This window comes from Echinops telfairi, unplaced genomic scaffold (assembly GCF_000313985.2).
Source record: "Echinops telfairi isolate 266 unplaced genomic scaffold, ASM31398v2 ScPeMD7_7469;HRSCAF=8507_0, whole genome shotgun sequence".
Taxonomy (NCBI): domain Eukaryota; kingdom Metazoa; phylum Chordata; class Mammalia; order Afrosoricida; family Tenrecidae; genus Echinops; species Echinops telfairi.
The window spans coordinates 33,894,418-33,906,865 of NW_022111372.1; the positions used below are offsets into that span (position 1 = coordinate 33,894,418).

A 12,448-nucleotide genomic window follows, 5' to 3' on the forward strand; every position below is an offset into this window, starting at 1 on the left:
CTCCATGGGGAGTCTCTGATTTCTCATCACCCGGGCTTGAACCAGGGATGGAGAGCAACGCAGAACATAAGCATCCGCAACAGCAGGATCCAGGTACCACTTTGGTGGAGGGCAGCGGTTGTTGCAGGGTCAGGAAGAAGAGGCTGAATAAGGCTCAGGATACCACGGGTACCAGGGGATACCCAGGCCTACCCAGGGTAGGGGTAGGGTGGTGGGTGAACAACAGAGCCTGCAGAAGGTAGGTGAATGCTTGATCCTCCAAACCAGTGCCAGTTGCTCCACTGGTCCATCAGATTTACAAAACATACATTAAAGGATGAAGTTATTAAGGATTTCAAGACGGCAATGCCAACTGCAGGCCTTCCCGAGTGCTGAATTCTGTGCCGCTGCACCAGTCTCGGGCCTGCAAAGTCAGTACTGTCTCGGAGGCTGTCAGCCATGGACTGAGTGGGTTAATGGTCTGAAATGGGCAGAACACATGCACCAACTCTCTCTTCATACATGTTCATGTAGCGCCTATTTCAATATAGTGACGCATTGACATCACCAGCCTTTGTCCATCTGCCACTTGGTGGTGGCTTACATGTCACTGGGAGGCTAGAAGTGATGACACGTGCATTTCCAATACTTGCAGGGTTACCCAGGCTGGGCAGGTTTCAGTGGAGCTGTCCAACTAAGATAGACTAGGAAGAAAGGTCTGGTGATCTAGTTGTGGACATCGGGCAATGAAAATCAGATTGTTTATAACAGAATGGTGTCTGATAGAGTGCTCATAAATAAACCCCGCTAGAGTGGCCACTCAACACACAGCAACCACAGCCAAGGACTGGAGCCCACCGATGCTCTTCGAGTTGACAGAGAATTCCTTGGGATTCTGAGGACAGTTTGGATTCCTTTCCATAATCACGGTTTTTTTTCTTCTTCTGAGATAATAAGATTGTAGCAGGTAATTTTATCTCGTGTCCAATTTACCTGAAATCTGTGAAATCTGCCCCAAATCAGGCAGTTTGTGCTCCTGTACATGGGATGGTCATGAGTGAGAGCTGACTCAACAGCTAATAGCCACACTCAGACTGAACCGTAAGCTCTTTGAGATCAGAGACCGTGTCTCTCCTGTTCAGAGAAGCGCCTCCAACGTGCAGTACTGTGCCAGACACATACACCAAAGTAAACTCACTTCCATAAGTCAATCCAATGCAAAGCAACCCTACGGGACAGAGCAGAGTGTCCCAGTAGGCTTCCGAGGCTATAACTCTTTATCGGAGTTGAAAGCCTCATCTTTCCCCCATGGAGGGGCTGCTGGTTTCAGACTGCTTGAGGTTAGAAACCCAATTGTGGTCGTTACATAACCTGGTGTCGATTTGGGATTTAAGGGGATGAAGAGTGAAGGGTTGGAGTCTACTCTGTCAATCGGGCTTCTGTGTGGGCATGGCTTTCTCCTGAGAATTCTGGGAAATCCAGTAGCCCTTCTTGGAGGTGGGAGACACTTCTCTCTACCTGAGAAGATGCTCTACTGACAAGACACATGGCACTGCACTGATAGAGCCCATGTCCTGGAAACTAGAGAAGCCATGTGGAGACCCCTGCCAGTGCTGAGATGCTCACAACACCACTGGATCCAAAGACTTTCTACCCAAGGGCCTATGATAGTCCTGCATTCGGGGTCATTGTATGTGTTTCATGAGTCTGAAGAGGATTTTATAGATTGGTATCAGACATATGGGCTAATATCGGATTTATGGGCTTGGTCTGGGCTGGGTTGAGAAGCTTTCTTAATGTACAATTCCCCTTTATATAAAACTCTCTTTTATACACATAAGAGTTTCTGTGGATTTGTTTCTCTAGTCTATCCGGACTAACACACTGATGAATAACTCACTGCATCACCTCCAGAGACATATATAGACACATAAATATGAGGGGCCTTCAGAAAGTTAAAGTTGTTAGAAATTTTTCCTTATCCCTTAAGCTCAAGTGTTTTAAGTGCCCTTGGTGTTTGTGGAATGAATGGAGTTCTCCAGTGCAAGTAGAAGATGCATACAATAAATACTATAGAGATTTAGAAGAGAAAGCAAGTTCTCTGGACTTCTTTGGAGAGGACTTGAAAAACAGCTGAGCCTTCCAGTTCAGTTAAGATGTCAACATGCAACAAAGGAATCAAGATCCTTGTACTGTAAGAAAGACCTGGAGCTGTGGTGTCCCCAGAGCAGGGGCTCCAGGGACCACCAGGGTCACCACCTGAAACTTGCTGAGCAAGCTGCAAAGAGTTACCGAAGGAAGCTCAAAAGCTACATTTGTGGCCATGAGGAAACAGGTTGGAGATTCCAGAAATGAGCTTGAAATTACTCTCTGTGAACTAGTGGAATTGAGGTGCAAGGTGGAAAATCAGAATTTGAACAACTTATAGATTCCTTGGGAAAGGAACTAGGAGCCACTCAGGTTACTAAATAAAGAGATGTAATTAATCGGAAATGTATCTAAACAAATCCCAAATTTTAGATTGCACTTCCACAGCATATAAATCTATTCGAAATAACAGACAACTGTGCGCAGGCCAACTTGAATGTACAGACAGGTACTGAAGCATCCAACAAGTGTGAGCACCTATATATTCCAGTAGTGTATGTATATGGGTTAAAGAAGAAGTGTTGTCCTATCCCGCCACAATATTTTGACCTACAAAAATGATCAGCAGATTTCAGGTAAATTTGACACTAGATCCTAAAACTATCCACAACAATCTTATTATCTCAGAAGATTAAAAAAGCACAAACAATTGTGATTATGAAATGAGGAATCCAAACTGCCCTCAGAACCCCAAGGACTTGACTTTGGTCCTGAGTCTTGAAGGATTTGATCCAGGTGGCATTTTTTGGAAGGTACATGCAGAGGCATGGGTAAAGAAACTTTCCAGAAGTGTGATTAGACCACCATCCCAAAATGACAGATATTGGCTGATTCAGCTCAGTATTAGTAAATCTGTTTCCTGAAAATCAGTACACCTCAGGTGGACTGGCGTCTGTCTGGACTATCCACTGGGCGGGGTTACATTCTACAATTTGAATAATAGATGACATTTGTATGCATCTGCTGTAACCACTGAAAGGAAAGATACTTCTGTACTCGAATTTCAAATGATGGCATAAACAATCACACCTCAAACCCTTAGAATTATTATAAAAAATAATAAGAAAATATAGGAAAATCACAAATCGATTCCCACCAGTAGTCTGTCAGTCTGTCATGCTGTGGGGCTTGTGTGATGCCGGGATACGAGGAACGATGTCATTAGCATTTCAAGTACTAGTCAGGTTACTCAAAGTAAACATGTTTCGGCAGAGTTCCAGACTAATAACAGAGCATCAACTGGCCACTTCTGAGGAATCAGCTACTGAAAACCTTCGCTATAGCACTGGAACGTTGTCATATACTGGAAATGTAATGAATGGCACCAGAACATTATCAGCGACAGTGCCTGGAGAGGAACATCTCCGGTCAGAAGGCACTCAAAATATGACTGAGGGAGAGCTGCCTCCTCAAAGACGAGTCGACCAGAATGACGTGGATGGAGTAAGACTTGTCCGACTACGGAAGCACATCTGATAAGGAAAAGAAATAGCTGGAAACATCATGTGATCACTGGAACTTGGAATGTGAAAAATATGAATCTAGGAAAATTGGAAGTTGTCCAAAATGAAATGGAACACATTAAGATCAGTATTCTAGGTCTTAGTGAGCTGAAGTGGACTGGTATTGGCCATTTTTCATCAGAACATCATGTGTCTACCATGCCGGAATGACAGATTCAAGAGGAACGGCACCACACTAGTTCTCAAAAGACCTATCTTGAAGTACAGTACAGTGTTTTCTGTGATAAGAAAATATCTATCCACATAGCAGGAAATCCAATACACTGGTATTAAAAGTTACATGCCAGTCACTAACGCTGGTGCTTCACAGATTGAAGAATTGGACCATATTTTCAGGTTGAAAATGATCCAACATGCAACCAAGATGTATTGATAATTCCTAGTGACTGGAATGGAAAAGTTGGGAAAAAAGAGGAAAATATGGTCTTGGTGATAGAAATAAAACTGCAGATCACAAGGTGTAATATGGCAAGACCAATGACTTCTTTGCCACAAATACTTTTTTCCAACAACGTAAATGAGAACTATACATGTGGACTTCAATGACAGAATTTAAAGAAATCAAACTGACAGCATTTACGAAGGGGTACCACCACCACCCCCAAAAGTGGAAAAGGACTCCACCAGGCGGAGCTTTTACAACACACATTTTTCACCCCAGGCAAGCATCAAGCAACTCTGAGTTAATGCACCCGGTGCTGTCACCTGGGTAGGTTCTCTCTGGTCACAGTGAATTTTTTTGTAAAAGCAGTTTTGCTTGAGCCTCAGTTTATTTGTTTGTTTGTTGTGATGGCTGATTGAAGAAAACAGCAAGCGACAGTGAAATTTTGTTTCCTGCTTGGGAAAAATGCTGCAGAAACTGTTGTGATGTTGAAAACAGTTTATAAGGACAGAGCTATGGGAAAAACTCAAGTGTGAATCGTCGACTGATGGCAAACCTCTTTCTGGATGTCCATCAACTTCCCGAATGTATAAAAAATGTTAGATTCCTAGTGCATTTGGAGTTTGTTCCACCAGGTCAGACTGACTGTTAATCAAGCTTTCTATTTAGAGGTTCTGAAAAGATTGCCTGCCAGTGTGCGACAAAAAAGGCATGATTTGTAGCAGATGGGGGACAGGTTTTGCAACCACAACAATACACCTGTTCACACAGCCATCTCAGTGTGCCAGTTTTTGGCAAAAAACAGCATGCCTCTCTTGCCCCACACACCTGACTCACCTTACTTTGCTCCGTGTGACTTCTTTTGTTTCCACGTATGCAAAGGGACCTGAAAGGACAGTGATTTGATGACTTATAAGAGGTGAAGAAAAGCACGAGGGAGGTGCTGTCAGCCACCCCAACAGGTGAGTTTGAAAAATGTTTCCAAGAATGGAATCACAGATTTGACAAATAATTGGAGAGTACTTTGAAGGTGATAAGGTCATTTTGTAAAAAAAATTGAATACATAGCTTTGAAACATAAATGCCTTTGGGGGGAGGAGTAGCCCCTTATATGTTAAGAGATGATGGAGAAGCTCAAATCAAGGCTTGGCTGACTGTAGAGCAGACCATCAATTGCTCAGATGTAAGTTCAGGTTAAAGTTGAAGAAAACTAAAACAAGTCCACAGGAGCCAAAATGAGACCTGGAGTATATTCCACGTACATTTTTGAACATTTCAAGAACAGATTCGACTCATTGATCATAAGGACAGAAGATGTGAGATGCCTATGGGAGGACATCAAGAACACCATTCATGAAGTGAATAAAAGAAAAAAGACATCATAGTCAATGTTAGAAGATACCCCGACACTTGCTCTTAATCGTAAAGTTCTTATGGTAAATGGTAAAAATGATGAAGCCAAAGAACTGAACAGAAAATATAAAAGGGCAGCTCAAGAAGACAAAGCTTTATAATAAAATGTGCACAGACCTCGAATTAGGAAACCAAAACTGAGGAACATACTCAGCGTATCTTAAAGGGGAAGAACTCAGGGGAAAAGTCTAGCCTCAAGTTGCAATATTGAAAGATCCTAAGGACAAACTACTGAATGATGCAGGAAGCTCCAACAGAAAATGGAAAGAATACACAGAGTCAGGACCAAAAATAACTAGTCTATTCCCCTGTTTCAGGAGGTAGCATATGAGTAAGAACAAATGGTACTGAAGGAGGAAGCTTAAGTTGGCACTGAAAGCATTAGCCAAAAACAAGGATACAGGAACTGATGGAATACCATTTGAAATGTTTCAATAAGCTGATGAAGTACTGAAAGCATTCACTCATCTATGCCAAGAAATTTGGAAGACAGCTACTTTACCAAATACCTGGAAGAGATCCATATATGTACCCATTTCAAAGAAAGGTGACCCAACACAATGCTCAATTTATAGAACCATATCATTGGTATCACATGCAAGTAGAATGTTGCTAAGATCATCCAACAAAAGTTGCAGCAGTAGATTGACAGGGAGCGTTCAGACATTCAGGCCAGATTCAAAAGAGGATATGGAATAAGGGCTATCACTGCTGGCACCAGATGGATCTTGGATAATATCAGAGAATACCAGGAAAAAAGTAGCAAATTAAGGATTTATATCCTTATAAAAGAGGGGGGAAGATACAGAAACAGGTAAGGAGGGAAGGCATGCAGATGAGGACAGAGGCCAAGGTTGCATTATGATGAAGCTGCCAGTCAAGGAATTCCTGTGCTACAGAAGTTGAGAGATCCAATAAAAGGAGCTTTCTCTGCAGTCTTCAGAGAATGTCTTGCCTACACCCTGAATGTGGATGACTAGTGAGTTAGTTAATTGTGCCAACCTGGCCGATAAACACATGTGGGGCTAATTGAAAGGTGGAGGGATAAATGGGTGGTGAAGCCTTGCCTTTCTAGTTCTCGGGTCTCTTGCTTTGTGATGGTTGCACTAGGGTGCAGCTGCCTTAGCAGTTCCCTGCTTCAGCTTGCAAGACTGACTTCCTACAAGACATCCCCAAGGAGAAGCCACATGGATCTATCCCGATGCAGCCCTGGGTGCTGGAGCAGCCGTGTGGAGACCCCTGCCAGTGCTGAGATGCTTGTTCGTTCACTGACTCAGCTTTCCTCCTGCAGTCGGCATCATTGCCTCTGTTTTGTGAGGTGGAGGACTTTGTGGACTGGTGTTGGGTTAATGGGTTAATGTTGGACTTGTGGGCTTGGGCAGCATTGGGTTGGGATGTTTTCGCGATGCACACTTTCTTTACATAAAACTCTCTTATACATGAGTTGCTGTGGATTTGTTTCTCTAAAGTACCTAGACTAATACAACTAGCCTTTAGAACTGTGGGAGACTAAAACTGGAACACAATTCTACCATGACGCACAGGTCACCATGCGCTGCGTTGACTTGAAGGTGACAGGTACCTGGTAATGTCTTATAAATACACACCCTGACTGCTGTATTCAGCCCAGACCGCAGTGCCCAGAGAGGCCGTGGAGAACCAGAGCCTTCCATGATGGAATCAGTAAGTCCTCCTGTCCTCCTGTCCTCCCTGTCTTTCTCTTTTTTAGGAGTCTAATTCTCATGGGACAGGCCAAGACTTTCTGAACTTCTGTCGACATAAATCAAAGGCAACACTTCAAATCTTAATCTACAACTTGAAATTTTAGGGGGGAAATGGTGTTTTACGTCTCCCGCTTTGTGGTACGTTGTTAGCACCAAGCAGTCCTAGGAAACTCATACCTGGATATATACACATGCAAACATTCATCAAGCTGCACACTTAAGATCGGTGCACATTGGATGCTTTGCTATAGGAAAGATGGGTCTCAAAAACAGAGTAAAAAGGTAGGGGGGAAATGAACGAGACTATCTCACAGGTTAGAGTGCTTGCTGGGATTAGGTGTCATTGTGAGGTCCTGATTCATAGTGACCTTACAGTAAACAGGATGAAACACCACCCAGTCCTTTACCATCCTCGTAATTGTGCTTCTGCTTGAGCCCATGGCTGCAGCCACTCAGCCAATCCACCCTGCCGAAGGCCTCCTCTTTTTCACGGCCTCTCTGTATTACCAAGCATGGTATCCTTTTCCAGGTATTTGTCGCTCACAACAACTTGTCCAAACGAGGTGAGACCTGTCTCACCCTCCTTGTCTCTGAGGAAGATTTAGACTGTATGTCTGCCAAGACAGACTAGGCTGTTCTTCTGACCGTACACAGTACTTTTGATATTCTTTCCCCCCACCATGATTCCAATGCACCAATTCTTCTTCAGATTTCCATGTTCAATGCCCAGATTTCACCTGCAGATGAGCCCATTGGAAACAGCATGGCTTGGGTCAAGTGTGCCTTATTCCTCCGATGGTATCTTTGTTCTTCAATATGTTTTGGGAAGTCTTGTTCGCCAGATTTGCTCAATGTGTCCTTTGCTCTCTGGGCTGCTGCTTCCACGGACATGGATTGTGACCCCAAACAAAATGGAACACCTGAACACTTCCATCTTTTCTCCTTTTCCCATGATTTTGTCTATTGGTCCAGTTAGGAGGATCGGCTCCTTTTCTTTCGAGTGAGTGGTAATCCACACTGAAGGCAAGCAAGGTGGTGCCATCTGCATGTCATAGGTTGTTAATACCTTACTACCACATTCTTATTTCTATAGTCCAGTTTCTCAGGGTATATGCTCAACATAGACAGTATGTATGGAGACAAAAAGATCCACTCTGACTCCCATCGTACCTGATTTTAAACCTTGCATAGCATTATGCTCTTGTTCCGTTCAAAGGTCTGCCTCTTGTTCTATGTACACATTTTGCAGGAGCACAATTAAGGGTTCTGGAGTTCCCTTTCTTTGAAGTTTCATCCACAGTTTGTTGTGACCCAGACTGTAAAATGCCTTTGCCTAGTCAATAAAAACAACAATTTAGTGAGTCATCCAAATAATTTCACAGCTGTTTGATAGATTACATAATCCAGAGGTGTTCTTAAATGGGGCATGCACGTCTGTCTGCTTCTATCTGAAAGTTGGTGATTCAAGTTCACTCAGAGGGAGGCCTAGCAATCCACTTCCAAAATACATTAAGAAGCAAAGCTCTAATCTGACACACCATAACTTGGAGCCAGCTGCAGATTTACAGGTTTTGCTTTACCCTCAGGGCTTGACACATCCAACGCAGCTTGGTAGCTGGTAGGACATGCTCATCTGTGGTGGGGGGAGTAGGAGAAAGCACGGCAGAGACATTGATCAGGGAAGCTTTTCCTGTGGGCGTTGGGCTCAGTGTTGAAAGCACTGTTGGCTTCGGACATGGACATGATGGAGCAATCCCTTTTCAGCAGCGAAGACTGAGTATAGAAAAACGTAATGTGGCAGGAAATAGGGCAGTCACAGAAGAGCCAGAGCAAGGTGGACGTTATCCCAAAGGCACGAGGAAACCATTGATGTAAGCAAAGAGGGGCATGATCAGATTTAGATTTTAGAAATGTTCATTTTTTGAGACACCACAGCTTGCTGGGAAGCAATTGAAAAAAAGTATGGAGATTTATCCAAGAGTCCAGATGGAAATGATATGGACTTGACATAGCGATGGTCCTGGGACGAAGACATTTGCATCTTATCAATATTGCGTGATACTCAACAGGCAAAAGGATCAGGATTTAGAAATATGCTAATAGTGATGATAGTTGCTGTCATTGTTATTAAACTAACAGTCTCTCCACTACTGTATATAACGCATTTGTATGTGAGGTTCTTTGCCAAGTGCTTTCAATGCTAATGGCATTTCGTTCTTGTCTGAAAGCTAAGTGCTATTATTATCCCATCCTTCAGCTGTGCAAGCCAAGGCTCAGAGAGGCTCACTAACAGTGAGGGGCAAGTCTTGGTCTGTCCCATTAGGATTAGACGCCTTCTGAAAGAGAAAGATAGGGAGGACAAGGGCACTTCCTGGTTCCACCATGGATGCCTGGGTGTATTAGGAAGCCTCTGGCCAAGAAAGGAGATGCTATCGACTCTCAGAGGCCTTTACCAATGCCCTCCACTCCGTGCTTGGGCGCCACAATCTATGCTGAATAGAGCAGTTAGCATGTGTCTTTAAAACACCCCCCAGGTACCAGGTGCCTTCAAGTCAACCCCAACTCAGGGGACCTCATGTGTGTCATGGTAGAACTGGGCTCCATAGGGTATTCAGTGGTTGATTTTTCATAAGGAGATTATCCCACTTGTGTTCTGAGGTCTTTGGGTGGACTTGAACCTCCAACCTTTTAGTTAGCAACCAACCAAGTGTATTAAATGTTGCATCATCCAGGGACTCCATTACACACACACACACACACACACTGAGAATCCCTATTCAAACTCTGCTTGCCTCTCTTCTCACCCAAGCTAAATCCCAAGGGTGATGGGTTCTCCATGTTCTCCTCCATCCTCACCCCTGCCTCCCATGAGTTCAGCTCCAGCTCACACCCTCCTTCCTACTGCAGGCTCAACGCATTCCCCTCTCAGGTCTTACCTCCTCTCCTCAGGTACCCACGGGGAGCCCTGGTGGCATAGTGGGCTATATCTAGCAGAAAAGTTCATAGTTTGAACCCGCCAGCCAATTATTGGACAAAGGAGTAAGCTTTCTGCTCCCGGAAAGATGAAGAGCCTCAGAAACCCGAGGGAGCAGCGCTATTCTGCTCTATAGGGTTGATAGGAGGTCGAATCAAGTCCATGGCTGTGGGCTCAGGTATCACAGTCCATGGCTGTGGCCCCGCTCCATTCAATTCCTCCCATCTAATGTCTTTCTTCTCTGTACAGTGGCTCTCTCATACCCTGACTCTGAGAATCTCATTCCCAATTATTATATTCTCTCTACTTATGTACCAATATCGAATGTCTCCATTTATTCATTCTTTATTCCTTGAAAACTGGGGTTCTGATCTTTGTGTTCAGCACAGCACTCTTCTCACCTACAACAACGTCTACTGAGTAGCATATGCTCAATAAATGCCTGATGAAAGATAAAAAAGCAAGAAGTTCTCAGGGGAAGCCTACCATGACATAAACTGCCTGGACCCTGTTCTACCACTTCACTTCCCGGGACAAGTATAAAAATGAGAGAGCCCCCGCCAAAAAAAAGTCAAAACAACAAAACCTAAGATATCCAAATGGAGGGAAAAACAAACCAAATTTCCTACATGTCCCATAATCTCAGCTTCTATGAACATTTCATCAAAATAACTATTTATTTGCTCCCCCATTGGGATGGGAGTTTGCTAGTTGACACTATCGCAAGGTTTTTTTTTTTTAATGAAGACAGCTACTGTGTCTAGGGACTTGGACTCTAAGGAAAGGTCAGGACAGGGTTCCTCTCATCAAATGCATTTTAGAAGCAGAGAACACTTCAAAGGGAACGTGAGCTGTGTGGAGAGAGCTGATCACGGCAGTCTATTGGGATTTGGTAGAAGGGAACATGCTGGAAGGAAGCTGCTGCTGGGAGGAGCAGTGTGGAATCTACCAGAGGGACCCAAACTTCAGCTGGACCTTGGACTCCTGCTGGGATGACAGACCAGAGGGTTGGCAAACCATCTCCTTCCCAAAGAAGTGGTGTCCACAGAATGTATTGTGAGGCATGAGAGGCTCCTGCGGCTCTCCTCTGATGTAGCTCTCAGTTCTGAATAGGGGGGCTGGGGAGTGAGGAAAGCCTTCAGGCTTTAGCAGGTGGATTTGGACATCATGTGACATGATCTGATGTGACCTTAAGGGTGGCAGGTAGAGCCTGCAGACAGTGGGGACCTCACACCCCTAGCCATGGCTCCACTCGGGTTTGTGAGCTGAAAGTCAGACACCATTGCAGGGAGCACAGAAACAGAAGCAGCCTGAGGGGCTGCCATCATCATGGCTGGGACACTGGGCCGGCTGAGAGAAATGGATCCCACCAACACCAGGTAGGGAAGGTGAGAACGAGGAAGAGCCTTGTTCTCCATAGACGTGATGTGTCTACAACACAGTGGTTAAGAGCCCAGTGGAGGGGGGACTGGCACTGCCACCAAGCTGTGTTGACGTGTTCTTGGCCTTTGGCCTGGGCCGCCTCCTTTGTAAGACACTCTATCAATGCTACCTGATGCTGTGGCAATAGTGGCTAGCTGCCATCAATTCTGGCCCCAACTCATTACAGCCCCAGGCAACTATGGAACTAAATGCTGCCTGTGGCGGTTATCTAATCTCCTGTCAACTTGAGCAAAGGGGTGGAGTCTAGCCTGTCAATCGGGTCAAACCCAATGAATGATGCATCTGAAAGGGCATGGCCTTCTCCTGAGGATTCTGGGAACTCTTGTCTTCCTCCCAGGAGGTGAGGCACACACTCTCTCTGCTACACATTCCTGTTGACAAGCCACTTGGAGCCACACTGATGGCAGCCAGAGCCCTGGAGATTCTTCCACCACCACTGGACCCACAGGACTTTCCATCCACCGCCCTGTGATCTTCCGACATTTAGCATCATTGTCTGGGCTAATATCGAACTTATGGGCTAATATTGAATTTATGGACTTGATGTAGTCTGGGCCGGGATGTTTTCTTGATATACAATTGCTCTAGGACATAAAACTCATGCTTACACACATGAGTGTCTCTGGATTTGTTTCTCAAGTCTACCCAAACTAACACACGGCCTAACCCCATGCCATTCTCAAGATCGGCAGTCATGTGGACCACTGTGATCCACAGTGTTTTCAGCGCCTGATTTTCACAAGTAGTTAGCCAGGTGTGTTGGACCAGGTGGACTAAAGAAACAAATCCACAGACACACGTATGTGTAAGAGAGAGTTTTATATTAAGAAGTAATCATATATCAAGAAAACATCCCAGCCCA

General features: G+C 44.6%; 1 pseudogene; it reads left to right on the plus strand.

Annotated features, from left to right (window-relative positions):
* Positions 1 to 3,146, plus strand: part of LOC123521025 — a 13,407-nt pseudogene extending 10,261 nt beyond the window's left edge.
* Positions 3,147 to 12,448: the final 9,302 nt, after the last annotated feature.